This window comes from Rhea pennata, chromosome 3, assembly GCF_028389875.1.
Source record: "Rhea pennata isolate bPtePen1 chromosome 3, bPtePen1.pri, whole genome shotgun sequence".
NCBI lineage: Eukaryota > Metazoa > Chordata > Aves > Rheiformes > Rheidae > Rhea > Rhea pennata.
In genome coordinates, this window is record NC_084665.1 from 10615055 (window position 1) to 10638045 (window position 22991).

General features: G+C 46.2%; 1 protein-coding gene across 3 annotated transcripts in view; it reads right to left on the minus strand.

Annotated features, from left to right (window-relative positions):
* Positions 1-22991, minus strand: part of PAK5 (p21 (RAC1) activated kinase 5) — a 136118-nt gene that overhangs the window by 93756 nt on the left and 19371 nt on the right. Inside the window, exon 1 of one of the 3 annotated variants that reach the window (XM_062571540.1) lies at positions 2211-2263. The exons of the other annotated variants lie outside the window; for them this stretch is intronic. The gene's annotated coding sequence lies outside the window, so the exon portion shown is untranslated. Of the gene's footprint in view, positions 1-2210; positions 2264-22991 lie in introns of those variants that run through there. 3 annotated transcript variants of the gene reach the window in all.

A 22991-nucleotide genomic window follows, 5' to 3' on the forward strand; every position in this document is an offset into this window, starting at 1 on the left:
CATTTCAATATGCAAAAGCTGGTCAAAATGCTTCTGCCAGAATGACTTTCTAAAGACAAAAAAACAAAAACCCCTTCTCAGAACCCCTATAAGCCTTTTTGGGGAAATAGGAGATGTTGCCACAGAAAATTCTAATAGTTTTGCTGAGAAAAGAAAAATTATAAAAGTTGTTGTTCTACGACTCCAAAATCAACTTTGCAAGAGCACTGAGGAGATGAAGTTTGAGACGCACTTTCCAAAAGACAGCAGCGTGGCAGGTAAACTCCCTTTCCATTTCTGCAAAACTTAATTTTTTGAATAAATCGTTTCCTTCTAAATTTATGCATTTTGACCCAGAGGTGTCCCGTTTTTCAAAGATCACGTTTAATGAGCAGCAATCTTCATTCTTAAGGTCACTGGGTGTCATGACAGAAAGCAATGCCTGGCCAGACATGTCCTCGGGGCCAAACGCCCTGTGCCTCCAAGCCCCTACGAAAGCCTGGGGAAGGAAGCCCCATGGCTGCAAGCAAGACGGCGGCAGGCAAAGACCGAGCAGATGCAGGGACAGCTCCAGCGGTGTCCTTGCGGTGCCAGCTGGCAGGCGCCACGCTGATCTCTGAGATGGGGATCAGCTCCGGACCCGCCGGGCTCCCGGCTACGCGGGGCCGTTCACCAACACGGAGAGCGGTGAGGAGGCAGCAGAAGACGCCCGGCAGCTCCTCAGGGCATGCAGCTCCCTCAGTGCCACTTTGAAGCCATCATGGAAGGAGCCGCAATTTTTACCTCAGATATCCCAAATGAGGCTAAAACGGACAGAGGAGATTAAGAGAAATCGAGGCACTTGATACAATTTTCCTTGCTGTCTTTCTACTGATGCTATATGCCACTTCTTCCAGGGTATGTTAGGCCCTCTTGCAAAAAGCAGGTGATTTACACTGCCAGGAAAGATTGATTTCAGAAGGCTTAGGGCTACGTCCTGAGAACAAAAACCTTTAGTTCCACTTACTAAATGTTAATTTGCATTCTTTCCTACCTTATCTTGAATATTATGATGGCCTACAGATGACCTGTTATTGTTACAAGCTCACACAGAGAAGCAGCTACACATCTCACACCTACAAAATCCAGATATGCTATTTCAGTCCGCAAGATATTTGGTAAGTAGATCTGTTTAATTACCAATGCTAGATCTTTGCCTTTCTTTATATAACCATAGATGAACAGTCTTACTGATCAAGGTATTTTAATAGTTAGCATAAGCAAGGAAGAAATGCAACCACTTGAGTTCAGGGCAGCAGGAACATTTTTGATTTCACAAGCAGGAAAGCAGTGCCAGAATTAGTCAAACAAGCAGTGCTGTGGTTGCTATGTCATCAAAATATTTAGAGTGGATCCCACCAGCAGTGCTTCTGTCTGGCCCGCTACGGCACCACAGGGAGGTGTGGGATCTGATAAATACTTACGCATCTTCAGCCCTCTCCATTTCAACTAAACAAGTTTGAGTCTGTTGGGTATTCTTTCATCAGAGCCCAAAGCCTGCTCAAAGCCCAGACCTTCCTAATCCTTCCACCTTTACAGCTTGTTTCAAAGCCTCGGAGATACACTGTGTGTCTTGTATGATATGCTGGTCCGCGTGGATTGCCCAAAGATAGGGAGAAAGGGTCTCCTGAGTTACTGCAACTCGATGGGTTGCCATTCATCAGCCGAGCCATGCTGGTTGACGGCATGAGATCCTGGCACCAAGAAGGAAAACTCGTCTTTCAATGATCTTCTTCCACATCTGCATGGGCTAAGAGTGTGCGTGTATCCAGCTGGTCTGTCTATATCCCAAATCCAAGCTAGAAAATGCAGCCCAGAGCCTGTTGGTGCATGGACTGCTCGTATGAGAGGCACAAAGTGGCACATGAGCCAATCTCCTGGTGTCCGCCCTCGTCTCCAAACTCACATGCAGCATCTGACGGCCATGCTGCTGTTGCCCACACAGGCTCTGCTGAGCCAAAAACGAGGCTTCTGCACACCTTAGCTAACCCTTCCTTTCCAAAAGGGCCAAGGTACAAACTGACAACATTTACACTAAAAAATGGCCCTCCACCGTGAGCAGCAGCAGTTGCACACGAGGCAAAGATGTCCGCATGGTGAAGCCAAAGTTAATGAGGGGCAGCAAAGCAAAAGGCAGGGCAGTGGGTGAGCAGCTTGGACATGGAGTTGAGCCACCTTGGCTCTGCTCTCACCTTCTTCCCATGCAGCTGCAGGATGCGGTGCAGAGACACGCCAGCACTGTGTTCCCCTGCTTGCCCCAAATTACCCAGCTTCTCCCATGTTTGAACACCCTCTGCACACGTCTGTCTGTGCTTTTCCAATCATCCCTCTGGATGCCTCAACCAAGATGTGACAACTTCTCAAACTGCTCTACCGCGAAAACTGGCGTATGTCTGACAGTGCCGTAAAGCGACCGGATTCCTTGCAGATCCTACAGCCACAACCCACTTGCAATTTGGCCCCATCAGTGCCGTACTCCTGCTCCAGCTGACAACGAGTAGCCCACAGAGCGGCACAGCACGCTCAGGACAGCCTCTCCCACTGCAGCTACTGCGTATCTCACTGCAGATCGCTGCAATCCTTCATCCTCATCCAGTTAATGGTGCAAACATTTATGTCTGCACACATAAATGAACAGTCTCAAACAGTCGCACCAGAGCGGTCAGAAATGGGCAAGATTAAGCTGTAATTAAATAAGCAAAAGATACCTTTGAGTGTTAACTGTCATGCAGAGAAGCATTAAGCACTAAGGAGATTCAAAAGATGAAAAAGGCAGATAACTTAATTATTAAGCTCTGAGTAAGACTGTAGCTCAGTTAACACGTCCTATTTATTTTGTCTCTCGTTGCTCTGCTTTCACAGTGTAACATTCAAAATCAACATCAACTTGCCAATTAACATACGCTATTCTGCCACGTCAAAAAAAAAAGCACTGCTCCATTTTCACCAGTGCTCCAGCCCTGCTGCCCCTGTCGCACGTGGTGCCGATGCATCACCCAGCACAGGAGGAGGTTCACCCACGAACGTCTCCCTGGCAGGGCATTTCACACACCAGAACTCTGCTCGCCTTCCCTCCACCAGTTACAACCGCACTGGCTGAGCCCACTACTGCCCCACAGCTCATCACACCCGCTTTTGCTCACTCTTCGCCTGAGCTCCTGGCCGGTCGAACCCAGCAGCTCTGCTGCTCCCGTGATTGCTTTGTAACCGGTTTCATGCAGCAGGAATAATTTCCTTGGGGGCAAGGTGCTTCTGCACGCAGACACACATGTCTATCCCAGCCTTCACGTTCAGCTTCCGAATGCAACTTTCTCTCTTTTCTTCTAAAACATCGTGCAACTTGGCTGCACCGAGGTCGCAAAAATCCCACTGATTTCATTAAGCTTGATCCAAATTCGCAGCCCCAACCAGCGGAAACTTAAGAACAGCCAGCTTGTGTGCAATGGAAAAAATACCTTTGTGTTTTATGAAGAGACAGCACATTTGGAAGGGAATGATACGCTGAAATCTACAGGCAGAGCAAAGATGATAGATTCCAGAGTCTGCAATTCATTTCCTGCAACTGATTCAAGCACACACATTTCACAGCAAACAAGAAATCTGCAGGCCAGAAAGCTGGAGAATTAAGCCAGTGATGAGATCTTGTAAAAATGCTTCCTCTGAGAACCTAAACAGCCCACTAGGTCAGTAATGAGTACAAATCCTTTCACGTTTAAGCCTTATTTTGAGTTGGACCAAAGTTTGTAATGACGAGAGGTCATCTTCTGATGGATGTGTAAGGAATTCATACTAGATGGTGAGCAGTCCTTTATAAGAAAGGACAGGGAAGAAATTTGGGGTACACTCGCTTTCTGATATCCATTTCATGAGCTTTGATTTGGTCAGCTTGTGCTCCCATCTGCTCCGAGAGAGAACGTAGGAACATTGTCAGTAAATCTGATTGCTCCCTCCAGTGTGGCTCCTTAAAGGCTTTTTACATTGACGTTAAGACAATTCTTGTCATGCCAAACACTCATTTAAAACAAAAACATAGTTTATTCCCATTCATAGCTTACTCATGGGCATAAATTTAAGATTAAAATTAAGGCAAAAGAAGTATGTATCTGAGATTAGTGGTATAGACATTTTCATTTCCATTTCTGCCTTCCTGTCTCAAATGCAATCAGCTTTCTAGTGGAAATGGATTTAGTGTCCTCAGCAACCCACATAGTAACCTCCTCCCCTAAATAATTATGCATGTCTGAAATCTCCATTCAGGAGGGCCTTGATACAGCAAAGAGATTGAATCAAAGCTAACTCTCAAGAGGGGCTATCCGGAGTAATCATTACAGAGGATGCCTTGCTGAAGCCAGCTTGGCAATTACAAGCAAAGTTTAATTTCCTGAACAGCTAATTCCTTTAGCCATAGAAAAATCCTTGATATACCCAAACAAGAAAAAGAACTATTAACTCCCCCCAAAAAAGTATTTTCTTAAAAAACTATGAAGGTTCTTTGAAGATTGATTTTCTGAAGTCAGAAGGAATTGCTTCTTTATTCTTCTTGAACACAAAAAGAAAAACCTTCTGTTTAACCAGACAAGTACCTGTATCAGGTACCTGAAGACATCTACAGTTTTATTCTTTTTTTCTTCTCAGCTCTGCACATTAGGGATGATGGCGCTGAAATCAATAGGCTTATTTTAGCGTGCATGATGGGAAAAGTAAATTCTCCCATTGATGCTTAATTCACGTGGAAATAGAAAACAAGGGCAGCTTCCGGGCATGACTGCAATGGTGGCGTAGCACCACCTTCTCTAAGTAATTGGGGGAGCTGCTGCAGAAGCGCTTTCCTCCATCTCTGCTCTTACAGCTAGGTGGAGGGAAGTCTTGCAGCTCTCACGCAACTGAGAAATGGGGAAAAAAAGAGAGGGGGAGTGCAGCCAGGTACAGCCAGAGGGAAGTTTAACGAGGTCTTCAACGAAATTACCCAGAGGTGGGGATGGAGGCACTGAACTGCCAGAAGATAAGGAAGAGCCAGGAAGGGTGAGAAGCAGCACAGGAACCTGGAGAACAGAGGTGGTGGGTGTGATGGTGCTGAAGAGCTCAGCAGGAGTCTGCGGACCAAGGGCTAAGCTTGCAAAAAGCAGCAGAGGAGCAGGGCAAGGGTGGCAGAACGAACGAGGTGGACATCATGCACGAGCTATAGGCATGTGTGAGAGAAATGCTGGCCTCAGCACCAAGAAAGGTGGAAATGGGCCATTGGTAGTAGGGGAGGAATTACCCTTTTTGGCAGCAATCTAGGCTTGGATTTGTTTGTGCTGATCTTGAATGATTATGTTGATCCCAAGGGCCTGGAATCGGATTTAGGTAAACTGAAGCCACTCAAAACAAACAGAACCACCAATTCATCGTCTTGCCTTTGCCAAAAGCATGAAAGGGCTTTACTTCAATCCGCTCCAGAAGCGCTTATTTGTTCTTTCTCCACGCGTCTCTGAGGCATCTGCCTCACAGCCCTTATGAAGCAAAAACGAGCAAAGAAACACAGACGTGTGTTACAAAGATCTCCGGAAGAAATCACCACCTCCCCGCACCCAGGGCTGTGCTCGGCTGGGGAAAGGCACAGCCCATGTACCCCAACCTTACTTCCCAACACACTGTGCTGACCCAGCACTACCACCTGGTTGATGTGCTCCTTGGCACAGCAGAAGCCCCCATTCCCACCCTGGGCAGGCAGACCCGATCCAACATGTGTGCCGTGGGTCCACCACCCCGAAGAGCCAGCACTTCCAAACACAAATGCTGCATAAAAAACGCAGCCACCTTGCAGTACACCCGGCAACACGCATACGGTCCCATCGACCTTGCTGCTTTTCATCCCCCAAACAGCTCCTGCCGTTCCCGAGCAGCCAAGAGCGAAAGGGTCCCCCTCCAAGCTCACCGCACCTCTACTTGGAGCAGCAGTGACAGAGAGACTGCCTGCACAGCTTTTCCAAATACGCACTGTTCTCCATGCAGATTTGATTCCCCCCGCCCATCTGCTCCTCTCTCCCTTTTCATCAGGGTTAGCGCAGCAGAGCACAGAACGGCTCTGCAGGCTCACTGCTACTTTAGCAAGTAGCTGCCTGACAGATGCGCAGCAGGGGGATATTTGGCCTCTTCATATGATTATCTTTTCCTCTCAGAGAAGGATTTAGTTTATTGAGGTTGTTGCTGAGAGACTTCAGCTGACACAAGCCTTTTCCTTGCGAGCTATAACTCAGTGGGTTTTTGTTTTACTTGGGTCACGCAGGACTGCGGGGAATCTTCTCTGTGTCAGTCGGAAAAAGGCACGGAGCTTGAACAAGCCCACGGGTCCAGGATTTCGAATAAAGTCTATCCTAGCTGTGGAAGCAGCCCCAAATGTACTGGCCTCAGACACGCTCCTGCTTGGCCTCAACCCCTGCTTGGCCTGCACCTCCAGCCCGAGGACAGATTAAATAAACATAGATGGTGAAAAGTGGGTGGGAAACAAAAGCATGCAGAGCTGAAGGAATTGCACCCCGCAGATGGGAGGACGGCGTGCCAAGCAGAGACTCTGCAGGACCATGGCCCTGACTCTGCCCTGGGACACAACGGCACTGCAATCCAGAGCAAGATTCAAGCAGGTTATTTTGTCGGTTTGCTTGCTTTCTCCTAGCACAACATTCTCAAGCCTAGGAATTAAAACAACAAATCTATCTCTTCCCACCACTAATTATAACGGCTTGAAAAATACAGTATTTCATAGCAGGTATGTATACATACATACATATCTGTGTATCCGTATACACACACAGATAGAGATACATAAACATATATACACGTATACACGTGTATGCATATACATGCACACACATTTGCATATGCATGCACAAACACACATATATCACTAGACGCAGCTTTAATCAGCCTTCCTGTTTCTGAACCTGTAGGCTCAGCCTTGTTCAATATTTCATTCCTTTTGTATTGTAAGAGCTGGAAAATTTTCTGTAAAAAAACCCAGAAATCAGATCCTCAGTCACTTCGTTTCAAAATATGGAGCTTTGAAAAAAATATTTAATATGGCAATATTCACAATTTAACTGTGAACTTCTGAAAAACTCCATGCAAAAGTTCAGAATATAAATTCTGCTCTTTTTCTTCCAAATTCTGCCAAAATTGCAGTGTGCGTGTGCAGGGCACAGCAGGCTTCGTCAGCTCTATTTTATTAAATCTTGGTGCTCTCCGGAGCAAAGCACTTCAGCTTGCTGCTACACCCCTGCCCGCTACTCGCGGGTTGCTCCTCGGAGCCGAACTCCCGCCAGGCAGCCGGAGCGAGGTGCTCCGGAGGGAGCCGCGAGGCAACCCCAAAGCAGGTTTGGGGGCCGCCCCCAGGTTTGCAAACCCGCCCCGTGGGCTTTCCATGCCCGACAGCCGCGCGAGCCGGCACGGACGCGGTCTCCTTCGCCATCATCCTGCGCCTGCAGCTCGCAGGCTGCCGTCACCGCCGCCTCGAGCACCCCGGAAAATCTGACTGCTCCTGGCCAACGGGTTCAAAAGTTCTCCAAGGGAGGGATGAAGATATAAACAGAGCATGAGCGCGTAAGCCTCCTTAGGAAATCGGGCTAAAAGGAGATTTGACCTCCTCAAGCGCGATGATACAGTATATTAAGACGGTTTCAGAACAGACACGCTCTAAGTAAGGGAATCGCAGGCTCCGTTTGCACAGCGTAACGACTAAACGCTCTGCGCTGTCGTACAGCGTACGCCGCGGGGAAACCCGTAAGCCTGGTGGGAATCTCAACAACAAATCTGCTCAAGATTCAGCAGGTTTAAAGCCAGTCAAATATTAAGGTGGAAAATGTCTACCTCTGAAAAAAAAAAAATGAAGCGGTGACTTTGTAGCCGAACAGCTACCGTGGGTCAAAAAAAGTCTCAAAAGCACCACCAACATCTTTTTCTAATTCGTTGAAGATGCTGAGATTTCAAAATCCTGCAATATAAATAATAATAAATTAACAATTGTTAATAGTAAACAATAAATGCTATTACCCTGCTAGCATTTTGAATCCTTAAAGCATTGTATGGGTATTAATTTAGTCCCTCCAGAGAGTTTTAAAAGAGTACCATAACACAGACCACCTCTGGCAAACATATTTCTGGATCATTTACTCTCGCCCGCGAGCACGTGCGTAATAAAGTCACTTCTAGCAGCCGCTCCTCAGAGTGGCTCCACCACTTCTACCATTAGGGCTTGTTGTTCCTCCAACAGGTCTGGTGGGATCCGTTACCAGCTCACGTGCTTCTCACGCATCAGAAAGTGCTAAGTGCTGTACAAACTCAGAGGCAGTAGTTACAGCCGCCGAAACGTTACGGCACACGACTAGGACTTAAAGAGCTTTCTCACCCAAACCAGAACTAGCAGAGTGGTGCATTTTGTGCACCTGGTCGTCAGTACTGGCTCTTAAATCCAAAGTCAGCTTCACCCTGAGTGGTCTTTAGCAAGCTTCAGCAACTTACCATCAACTATTGCATTGCCTGTCTTAATGACAGTGGAAAGTTTCACCTTTTCAAGTGAATTTTCATTTAATTTTCATGCCCAAAGACAAACTGTAACCAAGGCAGTTTTATAACAGCTGCTGCAACGTGCAAAAATACGGTTTCCTCTGCTCCCATACCCTGCAAAACAAATCGCTTCTCCTCCCCAAGGGGTACGTCGCTTCACGCCAAACCTGCCAGGCTGTATAACAGCGTAGTCGCAAAATGAGGAGGGTTTGCAAAATACAGGCATTTCTCCTGCTCTTGTTGGGAGCCGAGCTCCCACGAGGAGGCTCACGTCTCGGTCCGCCACTGCGGCCCAGGCCAGGACCAGGACCAGGAGCACCAGGAGGCTCTGGGCTCTCTGCTCCAGGCCAACACAGAGGGGAGAAAACCAAAGGAAGGAGGCGAGCAGCTCCCGAGGGGGCCCAGAGCAGCATCCTGGGGGACGCACCCCAGACGCGGCGCCCAGCGAACCTTGGTGGGGCTTGTTCCAAGCCCAGCCTGATTTCTGGGTCGCTTTCCCTGGGGGAAGCGCCTGCCGCGCCGGTACAGACAGGGCACTTCAGAAGCTCTTCGATCCGTGCACCAAGGCACAGGCTAAGACCTAAAGCTACAAAACCAGACACAAGTCCTACCCCTAAAGCCCACACGTGTTGCAAGAGGCCACGCTCGCCCCGACACGGCGACCGCAGTGAGGAACCGTTGGCATCCCATCACCGCTTCCTACCTGGGAACTCATCCCCTCCCGCCTTTACTTCGTCTATAAAAACAAGTTCCCTGGTGCTATTTTTACACCGTGTTATTTTATGATCCCTTCCCACCCAGTTATTCGTATAATTACTGCCGCCACCAGATTATTTTAATGGTTTAAGTACAATGTTTAAACACAGAGATAACAAACTCCTACTGGAAGCTGCACATTGAGTGTTGTCTGTTTTCCTGAAATTAGAGACTAATTCTCTGCAATTAAAACTACACTATCCCTTCTGTAATTAATGCAGTGCAGTCAAAACCAATTAATAAGAATGTTGTTAAAAAGGTTTAATTTGTATAAATAGGACATGCTACTAGCGAACAAATTATATATTGTCCCTAGAAAACAACACAACACAGTTCTGTGTAAAAGGGAAAGTCAATTAAAAAAATTACTTAAAAAGTCATTTTACCAACTCAAACAAATTTAGCCACATGATGACACCAGTTCCAACGCTGAGCATCAGGATGGGTCTATATACTGACAAACAAGTTAGTGCTCTCGTTCGCTCTTAAATCCTGATTTCCACACCATGAACACTACATGTTATTTTTGCTTCCTGGCTGTCCTTCAAAGCAAACATATCACTTCCCTCAAAGGAAAGCTCAGATACCGCTCTGGAGCTGGCTCACCGGTCTGTGTGACCCATGTCCATCCTCCGCCCTACACTCTCCCCTAGCCCTCCCCATCCACCTTCTGACTTGCTGCCCACAGGACACAACACAGGCCCTCAGCAGGCTGCAGCACAACTCCTACGTTATTTCTGAAACTTCGAACCGGAAAAGACAGGAAGATAATTTTTTCTTGGAGCTCCAGCCATCTCCTTCCCTGTCCTCGCCCCAGGATCTACGCAGCAAGGCTATGGCATGGCCACTCTGCAAGAGCTGGGCTCGAGCACCGGGCCTGGACCTGCAGCAGCATCGTGCAACTTCAGCAAGCACAAAAATCCTGCCTCTCTTGCAGCCCCATGACTATAAGAGGTGTGGATATGTAAAAAATAGTGCATAAAGGCGCATTTCTATTAAGATCACATGAATTTTCAACACTATGCAGGTGCAATTAAAAAAGATACCAAGTAACCTTGCAAGTAAGGCTGCCTTGTATGTTCAGTATCTTCTTTGTAGGCCCCTGTGTGAAGTTAGTTACATTAGCTCTCACAGCAAAGACTACATCCTACTGCAGGGCTGCGTAAGGAAATTTTATTGCACATATGAATCATGCTTTGAATAGTCCTAGCTCTGTTCCATAAATGCATAACTTTTCTCAGAACGCAGATATATTTTACAATCGTTTCTGCTCTGGTGCAAAAGGCTACATGAAGTGCAGAGGAAGAGACAGATAAAAACCCTAAAATATATCCATGTTTAGTTACTCCATTCCCATTTCCTGCATTAAACTGCAACCACCTAGATTTAGATCCTGATCTTTTTATGCCCTGCTTTTGCTAATAAGCCTTCCAGACCCTGCCAGGGTCCCCACCTGACCGTTATGCAAAAGACACTGGCAGGATTTGCTGGCCATGTGTGACTCACCCCAGAGAGGAGTATGATCAATGGCGTACCATAGATCACGGTGGTGCAGCATTGCCTTCACTTTGCAGTTGCCGTATTTTTTGCTACAGAAATATCTCCAGAAATATCTTTGAAAGTTATCTTTGCTGCCTTAGAAACCCGGATACTTGGCAGCTTCTACACAAATACTGCCAAATACTGCCCATTTTGGGGGATGACCACTCTCCAACCGCTTCCCCTGGCACTGCCCTTTCGTGCGGCACACTGCTAACCCGGAACCACGGTGAACTCCTTCCTGAAGTTTCAGCATCCACGACCCTGGGGATGGCCACCCACCTCGAGATACACAGCCGACCTGATGTGCCACGGGGCACCCGCAGCCCTACCGCGGGGATGGGGCAGTCACCCGGGCATTACAGGAACAAGATGGGCTAGGTGGACAGCTGGGAGCATGATGCTGAGGAGTCATGAGCAAAATTAAGGACATACATTGGAGTCGAAGGCTCTCTAGATAGAGCAGATCATGAAGTCAAGTGTTATCTCATAAAACGTGGCCAGAGAAGGGGCCTTGGCCCTGAGTGTGCCCACCTCCCACGAACCTCCCTGGCAGTTTGGCTGCAGGCGGAGGCATCAGGCTTGCTTTTGCTCTGGTTTTGACGAGAAGCTCCAAGAAACCTTTTTCTTGTGACATACTGCTGAAACAGATGCAAGTTCTGCAAGAAGTTTCAAAGCTTCAGAGAACGAACCATCCAAAAACCCTTCTGCTGGGAAGAAGCCTGCTAGATCACAGGGAAAGAAGCTGCTGCTCAGGAGAGCTCTGCACAAGCTAGCCGAGGCGGTAAGGGTTTGGAAACAGCACCACTTTCAAAAGTTTCCACCTCTCGCTGCAAGCCGGTGGGACTCAACAGGCCTAAGGAGCTGCTGCGTTTTGCCCAACACGCTGCAGCAGCTTGGGCGACGCTAACACCCCCAGTCCGGGGAACCAGCCTGGGAGGTCTGGCCAGCTTTGCCTCCCCACGGCTGACAGGCACCAAGCACAGCAGGCAAGCCTGGTCTTGAGAGCCCCGAGGACACCTCTGCCAGGTGACGCACATCATCTCCAAAGGCTCCCCTCTTCTCCAAAGGCTCCCCTCTTCAGCAAGTCAATTTGCTCAGGAGGTGCATACATAAAATGGGGATAACACTTTAAAAGCTCCTGTTAAAAAAAAAAGACCATCTTCCCGAAATTGATTTTTTACTAGCAAAGTCAGTCAAGCAGTAATTATTATAATCCTCATGGGCTGATAGCTACTAGCCATTTATATGGCTGCAGGTAGTTAAATATAGCATTTACTGTACATATACTGTTTTTATTTCTGTACTCAATATTCATTTCCAAAGGATCTCCCAGCGTACAAAAGATTTAAAGAATCAGTGCAGAGTAACTATAGACTATCAGCAGATTTGTTGCTTTCTCAAGCATTCCCGTTTGCTGTAATTTTGCAGAACAGGCTGCTCACAAACAGATGGATTTGGCTTCATTCAGAGCTTCTCACGATTAAGATAGCGAATTAGCCTCACAGTTGTAGAAAGCTGCAGTCACCAGGTCGGTGGTAAATCTCAAGGGCTCCATGGCTATCGCAAAGACGAAGTCTTCATGGCCATGCGCATGAAGCTTCCTCTGGAGGCCACTCAGGTCACCCTATGATGCAGGCATTGCATCCTTTCTGCTGGGGCAGGTAAGACAGCTTCATCTTTTATTACTTGTATTTAAGTTGAATTTCAGGCAGCAGCACATTTATAGGAGACTGCCAGAAGAGCTACTGCAGCCCTGCTCATCCTCCGGATGGAGCTTCCTCCACCGGCCTGGCAGGGGAAGTCGTCGGGCAGAGCTGCACCGCGTGGTAGCCTGTGAACCACCGCAGCCTGCTGCTGCTTGCTTTGGCTTTAAAAATCTCATGATTATTATTATTAAAGAGGCTTGCCTTCCTGCTAACTGCACAATGAGCCCTCGGGTGCCACTCTTCTGAATTTCTCTGACCTGAGTATCAAAAGTTTTAAAAGTTATTTTAGCTGTTTCACAGCAGGTCTCCACTCCATACACACACACCCCACCACAGGCATTTTGTAATTCCTCCATAGTTTTAACCAGCTGTTCCTTCTGAACTTTGAAACCTTCATTCACGTGACTTTTTTAACGCCTTCTTGCCTTTTTATACCACCGTGTGCCATCGCTGGGTTTGACATCAGTCTGTAAGAGTGCAAGCAGCCTTGGTTTCTCACGGTTCCTGTTCTGGGGAATCTGCCAGGGTGCATTAAGCAGAGGACTCGCTCCTTATTCACCCTTCTGTGCTCTCCTCTTACTGCCCAGGGCCTGGAGATGGGATAGTGGATGTTTAATCTGATCTAGCCTTGCTATTCTAAACTGTGAAACCCACACGAACGAGAACCTGCCCTTTTATAGAGCTGGATGCTGAAGGCTTCACTTTGCTATCTGTTTTGCATACAAACAGGCTGCAAAAGAGGAATTCCTTCACCAGCAGGCCAGCAGCGGGAGAGCACCACGAGCTTCGGCGGAGGCGAAGCCACGCTCCTCTTGCTTTGTCACGGGTTAATAACACGCCTTGCTTCCAGCTCTCTGCATTTCTGCTCTGGTCCTTGCTCACAGTCTGGGGACTTACTCTGCTACCAGGCGTTTTATTAAGCAGAACAAAACCTGCACGTAGCTCTTCAGGCTCCAGCGCTGTTTTCTAGCGTTCTGCCTTTCTCTTGCCCTCCTTAAAAACATCTGAGATGTGCCAGTACGGTACGCAATGCAGTACGCCTCAGCTTTAAATTATCCTGCTTTAAAATTTGGCTTCCTCCACCTGCATTAAATAAAACTACTGACCCCAGGATGAATCGCAGAAGCGCCTACAGCTGGTGGCAGAGCTCCGCTCCGCTGGCCCTCCTTTCCGGCAGGCCGCGCGCCCGCGGGTGCCGTGCTCCCAACAGCCGCCTCGCCACGCTCCACGAGACCCTGTGGCTGGATTCAAAGCGACTAGAAGTGCCTGATTCTTTGCATTTTATTCACCAAGTGAGCTAGAGGTACCTAAAGGAGCCTGTCCATCCACTCTGCTGGCCACGGCTGCGTAAGCGCGCGCCACTGCGAGGAACGCAACAGGGAGTGCCGCCTAATCCCTGCAAGGCCAGTGGACCTTCACCAGATGTCCTAGGCTGAGATACAACCTTAGAAATCATATTTCACCCAGAAATTGCTCTGACCATTTTTTTTTCTTTCTTTTGTTTTAGAGGAGCAAACACAAACTTGCAGCTGTACCTTATAAAATTACTTTGGCCTACACTGACTAACTGGAAATTACACAGAACTTGAAGAACAAATAATAATTTGAAGAGCATTGTTAAGCAAAATACATGCACATTATTATAAGCTTTTTCAAATCATAGGAGCCCATACAACACACGCCCCCCTGCATCCCGCAACAGCTGGCTGTGCAGGGACAAATAAGGCCATGTGGGCAGTTCCATCTGCTGGTCCACTAGAAATGGCAACACCGAAAAAAACCCACAAAACACCCTCCCCAAATCTACATTTTATTCCAGTGATGACATATTCATCTTCCAGCTGGCTTCTCAGTCACCCAGAGCCTTCCAGATTCACATGAAATGTTACTGAAAAGTACTTTTAACCATTATTTGATGGGGAAAGTGGATGAAATAGCAAGCGGAAGAACAGCATCTGGCCCAAGATTCTCGCAAATCCTGATGGAAATAAAGGGCAAAATTACTCCATGAAGTAATCCATTAGAAAAACCTAACATCTTGAGAACAATGTGCCGGCCACCACGTCTCCTCCCGTGAAGCCAGGCTAACGTTCATTTCTGTGCAGGAGGACATCGCAAGGGCTGCACTACAGTTGGATGCCAGAGCCTCAAATACTTTCCTGATTAGGAAGTGGCTTAAGACTAATTCAAATAACAATTGTTACTCATTTTTGCACCAGAGACTGTCAAGGCCCATGACAACATCTATCTGATGTATTTTCACAGGACCTGTGGAATTAAAACACCCCACAATCTTTGTATCTGATCTCCTTTGACATAGGAGCGCACAACAATTCCTGTACTTACAAATGGAAAAATACCTAAGTGATGTACCCAAGATCAGGATGTTTTTGATGAAGCACGAAACCGAATGCAGCTCTCCCCACTGCTAGGTGGGACGTGTCCATACTCGCTGCAGCTGCGGCAACCGCTGAGTGCCTGACCCCCTGCACCGGTGCACTGGCGCAGCTGCAGACCTCAGAGCCCATCACCTGCTGCGTAAAAATGCACTCTGGTGCTCAGGCCTGAAATAAATCTCTCTGTGTTCAGCTCCTGCAGGTATCTGGCTGCTGCGTGCAGTGCCTCCAGGGTCTCCAAGCAGCCCCCAGGAGCTTCTGGAAAGCCTCTGGGTTCTCTGCAAATGCCTCTTGATTTCAACAGGCTTTGGGCAAAGCCCAGACTGTGGAAACTAAAGTTTCTGAAAATTGTCTGAGAGAAAGTTTCTAAGTATGCCTAGGTGTAAGCAGATGGGCTACGTCCTCTGGGGTTCCTGCTTAGCTGTGAAGCATGAAAATGCACACACGCAACCCCCAGTATATTATGACAGGCTAATATCTACTTGCACTTACTGCCAGAAACACTGAAGATGACTCCGCACTGAAAGCTTGAAATCATTCATCAGATTCTGGAACAACTCGTTCCACTGGGCTTTTCCATACCCATTGCCCCTTTCCAATGAAACTACAAACTTTCCCTTAACTGAATTTGACAATTGAAAAGTAAAGAGATTTAAAATAACAAATGGTCCTCAAGCTTTCCCTGCAGCAAGGTTAGGGAGACTTAACTGAACTTTAGCTTAGCTGCCAAACCAGCAAACAGGAGTGTTGAAAATACCTGGGTTTTTTTGTTAAGTTACCAACCAACCTTTCTCCAGGAACAGCTCTGCACTGTGAAACTTTCTTTTTTAAACCACTGAAGAGTGGTGAAAAGAGAAAAACAAACCAGTTTGGTCAACTGGACGAACGTTGGCCTACCTTCTGCTGGCATGGAGTAGTAGAGACCTGCTGACTTCTACCCGGGCAATGCCTCCGTTTGGTAACGGAGGAGGCTCCTGCTCAGAGCCTTTCCCAGGAAAAGTTCTTGGAATACGTTTTCCCACATTACAGCACAGGGCCGGGGCACAGGGATTTGGGCAGTCAGAGGGCAGAAGAGCGCTCCGGTGTTGCCTTCGTAGGGGAACATGCTCTCGTGGCACTAGCGGCTCATGCGACACCAAGCTGCCTCAAGGTGCCTGGTGCTTAGGTGGGCAGCAGGACCAACTTCTCGAGCTCCTGGGCTCATGAAGCACGGCACGTAAAAACCAGGAGACCACCTCACCCTTGTGTGTAGCAGCTGCAGATGAGATGGCCCTGGAAGAGTGTAGACAGCTTTGGGGCCATTCTTTGGAAAAGGATGCTGAAAAATTGGGAAAGATACAGAAGACAGCCATAAAAATTATTTGATGGTGAGAGAAAAATGTCAAATAATGAGATGCTGAGAGTTCAATCTGTTCAACTTATCTAAAGGAAGACTTGAGGAAGCTACTGAGTGGTAACTTAATTATGGTGTAAAACTCCTTTCACAAAGAAAAATATGGTGTTAAAGGGGCTTTGTTATCTCTATAATAAGGAATAAAAAGAACCAATGGCCTGAAGCAAGGAAAAGCCAGTAAGTATTCTTCTACTAAGAATCAGTAAACTCTAGAAGAGACTATCAAATAAAGCAGTGAATGCCTCATTTCTTGAGTATGTCATATGAAGATGGGATGCCTATCTGCATAAGAAGGCTTAGTCAAACATAGCCTGCCCTGGGCAGACGCAAATGGATGGAAACAGAGTGGCCCAAGAAATACAGGAGAACAGACAAAATGATTTAATGGTCCCTTCTGGATTTACTTTCTGAATCTAAGTGAAGCTAATAAATTCAGAAATCCTGCATGAACAGCTAGTATCATGGAACACACTCAGAGATATACAAACCAAATAGCTCTTTTTTCAAATGTCTGTTCTAAGAAATTTGGAAATATGGGCAGCGTTATTAGGCACTGATTTCATTCAAGGCTTCAACGTAGGTGAAATTAGGGCAGGTAATTGAGAAGTAGGCACTCCTGTCTTAACGATCCATTTTGGAAAAACTCTCCATCATATCCTTTCTGCCAAAACTTCAGCATGTGTAATAATAAGAATCAGCAAGTTTCTCTGTCTAGTCTCCAAATTTCTTACATCAATGAGATCTGTATCAAACCACTCATTAACCAGCCAGGGATCAAAGCTGGCTTTTGTCCCTCCCAGTCATTTTGTTCAGAACTCACGTTTTTCCATCCTGACCTACAAATATAAGGAATGATGCTTACCTGACCGCTTCACTTTGAAAAAGCTTACTACAGAGAGGTTTACAAACCTGTCTGGATATTTTTTTTTTTTTTTAGAGACCTTGCTTTGTCATTTGAAATCAACATCTATTTTCTAGCAGAAAACCCAAGATCTGTCCCAAGATGACTGCTATCAGGATGAGTGGCATCTAGCTAGCAAATCTCTTCTTTGCTTCCTTGTATCAGCCTGTGGATCTCGCTGCTCCCCAAATATTGCCTGCTCAGCAGCCTCCAGCCCTTCCCCAGTTTTTCCTGACTCAGTTGCAGGAGCTCCCAATTTCTCTGCCAACACCTTCTCCTGTTTTCACTCTTGCAATCTTGACAATGAGTATTTGGTCAGCTTCCCATGACGGTCAACAACTTTCAGACACTCCAGTACCCAAGAGGTTCAGTGAGACAGAAATTTCAGAGCCATTTCAGAAGGCTCTCAGTGGCCTTCAAATACCTTCGGCCATGTTCAACCCAGACCCAAGAGTGCCCTGTGAACCTCTCCTATTGCTACTGTTGGGAACCAGCCTGCGTTTTGTCAGCTCAGTTGAGCTTTTGTTGAGGCAATACTACAGGCAACTGATTGTAGCAATTTTAGCAATTTCTTTCTTTTTTCCCCACTACCAAAGTTTACATTGAGAGATACTAAAAAACACTCAAAGTAAAGGCATTTGCTGCTACCTTATTTCTCCTGCAGGAATAATTTAACATTTTCCCATACAACATCAAAGAGTGTCTCTTATTAATTTTTAAAAATGTTTATTTCAAATGTTAGCAGTGTTCTTTGACAAGTAATGATTCAGATAAAAATAGCTACGAAAAATTAGATTGTCTGACTCCTCTGTCAAGGTGTTCTTAGAGGTCCTACAATTAAAGGGGAACAGATATGTGCTGTGACAAAGGAAAAATACTGTGAAGCACGAGAAACAACACTTAGGAGTTAAGAAACCCTTGGAGCTCCATCCTCCTCTCAAACTTTGTAGACACATTGTCCTAGTAATTTCAACAGCAGGACTGCCACCAGATCCTGGTGGCACATATAACCTTGGATATAAATCCAGCAAGCCTATCTTTAAAACCACACAGTTAAACTTCGCACTTAATTTCATCAGTATAGCTCCAAGATTTGTGCTAGGAGATTCATTTTTAGAGCTCATTTAGCAAAATACTTGCTGGTTATCATTAACAGTGATTAAATAATCAACTACTCTAATCCTGGATACTAGACAGGTAGCCATTGCCTAGTCTGCGAATTAAGGGGAGAAATTTGTGCATGTCGGGCAGTAGCTACATAACAAACAAGAAATCAGGTTAGCCTCGATGTAAGTTCTCACAGTGCACAGAAATGCATCTCCCCCCCTCCCTCCATGAATCTCAACTTCAGAAAGCAGGTGGATAAAAACTAACAGTAGGACAATTTACTGGATACAGTTCATCCAAGATACATAACAAAGCTCTGGAGCACTCTGTGGAGGTGGCTTAAAGCTATGCAGCATTCGCAATGATGCAGCGTATTCTAATAACGCATCTACTTGAATTTATGTTTTTCCTAGCACTGCTACACTGTAGTAAAAAATATTGCAGCTTCCTTTTTTATTCTGAATTCTATTTCACAGTTTCTAAATGTAAGGCATACTCTCTACACTACATGTAGGCCAAAGGTCTGCTCTCTGTCCTGTTTGCTGCACGTAGCACAACGAGATGTTCGCTGCTGAGTCAGGAACTTCAGCAATGCAAACAAATGCTGCTGCTGAAACACAGCAAGGAGAGCAAGGGAAAAAAAGTTAAAAAAAAAAAAAAAAAGTAAAGATTTCCAAGAAGTTCCACAGGAATCGCAGCAACCAGTGCAGACTTTCAATGGGAGTCCAGCGTCCCAGCCTAAAGCTCTTGTGTGTTTCTACCAGCGTGATTTCCCTAAAGCTGTGAAGAGGAGCAAACACAGACCCTTCTCCCAGCAAAGTCAGTGATTTCAGCAGTGAGGCAATGCTTTATGAACAGGATCATATGAAGATTTTGTTTGCAGCAGCTAACTACAGTACTAAACAACACAGGAATCCCCTGGGGAGCACCTTGTCCTGCCCCCTGGCTACACAGGGAACCGTGTCCTAAGACTGTTCCCTGACTTGCATTTAGGCCAAATGTCCAAAGTAGACAGTGTTGGTCCTACCTACTAAATTCAACCCTCGGCAGAGGTCTATGCTTGCCTAAGGCTCATTTAAGTTCCAATATAGCTCTCACATAAGGCTTTGCATGTCACTGCTGCAGCACACAGGATTAACGCTGGTCCTTCTGCAGAGGGGTGAATGTCATTTGCAAAACTATGTTAATTCCTGATTTGAATTCAGACGATGTTTTTAAATAAGAAACAAGCTCAGAACATCCGCTGGGAATCTGTGACTTAGATAAACCTTAGTAAGTCACTAAATACGAGTTACTACTGGAAAAGCACTCAGACTGCAGTGCTGACTGCATTAAAAAAAACATTAAAAAAAGGAAGATCACTTCTACAGAATAGAGAATAATAGCCTCAGATTGCATATTATGTGCCTGGATGATGTATTTAAAATAATACGACAGCATCAATAAGCTGAAAATCCATGCTTCACATCACAAAATACGCTTTCATGAAGAAACAGAAAAAGAATAGGAAAGGAGGGTGTTTGATACAGGGCTTCCTACAAGAGGTACTTTTTGCCAAGAGAAGCAATAAGAATCAGAAGAGGGAAGACTAAGGCAGATAACCCGCGACATTCGAAAGCATCGCGCCCGGCTTTGGCACCTGCTTGGTACAGCTGCAGCATAGGGAAAAGCATCTCTGGCCATCTCCCTTTGAAACTGCTGTCTTCCCCACCTGCACAGGGCAGGATGAAGGCCAGTGTCCCCCTCCAGCGCCAGTGGACCAGCGTGACCAAGCTGTGCCTCGTGGGTTACCTCCTATGCGCTCCATGGTAACGAAGGTACAAGCATCAAACACAGGAAACAAATCACACTTAAAACTTGTGAGGTTGTTAGCTTCAAACTTGATGTACTCAGTCCACGTAGGAACTTGATGTCACACTCCCACTTACTAGGAAAAAATCCAGCTTGCAGCTGCACCACTGCACACGCCATGGTGTGTCCTCCATGCATCAACACAAAGCTTCACGCTCCTGGTAGTCTCTGAAGCTTCAGAGGCATATAGCCCCACAGTGAATACAGGCATTTTTAGGGCTGAATTTCCAGTCGCTAACACAAACACTACACTGTCTCATCTCCACTATGTGCCCTTCTTCCTCTTCACTGCCTTAGGTTTCAATTTCCCTTCTCTCTCACCCTTATCACATTCTTCTGCCTCCCTTCTCTCCTTGGAGGCCTTCACACTCTTTGCTTTTCCAAAGCATGTTTCGTGGTAGCGGTCTGTCTACTCCAGCAGCTCACAGATCAGCCATCTCTCCCAATGACATGGCCTGAAACTCTCTAAGGATGACGGCACGAAGAGGTATCACTTCCATAAGTGGAGCAATGGGCATGGTGCCTTCCTCACCAAGCCCACAGGAAGAAAAGGAGAGCAAAAGGCAAAGGTCCTGAACCGACAGCCTCTCACTACACACTCATGGAAACGAGGAAAAACTCTCTCACCAGAACAGCCAGATAGTGGAAGAAAACCACAAGCGTCAAAAGTTTCAGCACACCTAACGCCCCCCTGTACCCCTGGAAAGCCAACACCTTCAGGTTACACCACCCTGCAGGATGATTTTTCCAACCAGGAAGAAGCAGTAGTGGCTGGAACAGGAACTACAACTAATACCTGCTCTTCCTCAACGAAGGACAACTAAGAGGAGCATCCCCCTCAAGACTGTCCTCCTGCCCTGCCCCATCACCACCATACCCAAGGGTGCTCCAGCAGTACAGTAAGTGACATGATCTTGTTTTTGGCTTATCTTTAAATGTAGGAGCTACTATCCATTTATACTGGAGAAAAAAAAAACTGAAGGATTATGCATTAGATTTCTCCTCGTCTCACATTTGTACATCCATTCTCAAACAAGAAATCTTCAGTTTTGTACTCGAGTTCCCTGAAAAATTCATGCTAAGGCAGTGAACCTCTAACAGCTCTCTCAAGACTAGCAATGTGTGAAAATAAAAGGCACATTTGTACATATATTTGGAAGGTGGTGGCGGGGAAACTGCACATGGGTGGAGAGGAAGCTTGGCATTTTAAACTGGATTAGCACGCAGCCCACATTTTGAGATCACTTTTCAGAAAGGGAAAAGGCTTTCATAAAGAGATGCAAAATTGGCAGCTGCATTGAAGAACTGAAATACATTTATTTTCAAAATGGTGGGGATAATGTCTCTTAACTCTTAATCATTCTTACTGGTTAAAATGGATGTCCTCTGCCTTTAAAGTCATGCAATTCAATGTGATGCTTCCTAGCAGGCTGCATCTGTTTTAAACATTTGCATTCAAAATGTGGAACAACCTCCCCCACTTTAATTTTATCTAGAATAACGAATACTCCATTTGCTTAAATATATTCTGAACAGATGATCTTAATCTGGAACAAGCAGGAGAAGATGCAGTCAGGCATTATGATTATTTCTTGGCTACACGCTAGCATCTGAATGTCTTCGCTCTCCCTTTTTAAACTTAGCACCACGATTAAAGACAGCTACGATGCTCACCTCCAGGACTGTCCAGATGTCCCAAATGATCATGCTGAGAAATATCAGACCTCCTGGACATCTGCACCCCAGGAGATCCCTTGCTCATGTGAAGGAGCTGAGGAAAGGCAGTAGCATTTCTTAGAAACAACCACCGCATCACACAGTTGCCACTAGCAGGCATAGGAAATCCAACCAATGCCCCTGACATGCCCCAGGAGTGACATGCAGGGTGCCAAACGCCCACAGTGAGCGTGGTGTGCTCGGAGGCTACAACACACATCAGACAGAGGGTCTGAGTGCTGCACATGAGCGTCAGCAGGATGAGCCTTGGTAGGGCTCAAGATGATCTTGTACCATAACCAAGCTACCAGACAGTCAGAAACCTCAAAGCTCTCAACATCTGGCCAACCATGAATGCTGGGTAAAATAAAAAAATAAAAATAATAATAATAATAAAAAAACACTTTTCACGAAAGAATCTGGCAGTGATGGCCTCCAGGTTACGAAACAGCAAAAAAGCAACTGAGTTTCCCCAAAATCTTCCAGATCTAAGACAATTCTCTTATATAGTTCAAGTCATGCACTGAGTTTAAGGTGAAATACAACCTTCTGCACTCCTTGGAATACATCACATTCCCAGACCTTTGGAAAACATTGCGAACGGACTTGGTAGTAGCTGTGATTTATTCGGATAGTAACTCTAGATGGACACAGAGGATCCTGGACGCAAAATTTTAGGCTGCTGGGTAGGGTTAGGCTGGTAGGTGTTTCTGGCTGAAGCACACCACAGCACACTGAAGTAACATGCTCTGCGGTGCTCCTGTACTTCGCACAGGCTGAAACAGGGCAAAAGCCTCAAAATGCAGACGACAGAGCTGTGGAGGAAGGTTTAAACTGATTCAGATTCAAACTCCTGGATCAGGTCAAGCTTTAATGAGAAAGGGACAGGCCTCCTCCAAACAAACTGAGGCCAACACTCTGGCTTGGGAAATTAAAGAGATTACAGGGAAAATTTAAGACCAAGAATGAGAGAGATTCAGTTGAAAGGCAGATACCTCAGGATAACCTAGGAGTGAATAGCACAAAGTTCTCTAATTTCAAAGAAAAAAGGTCAGAAATTGGTG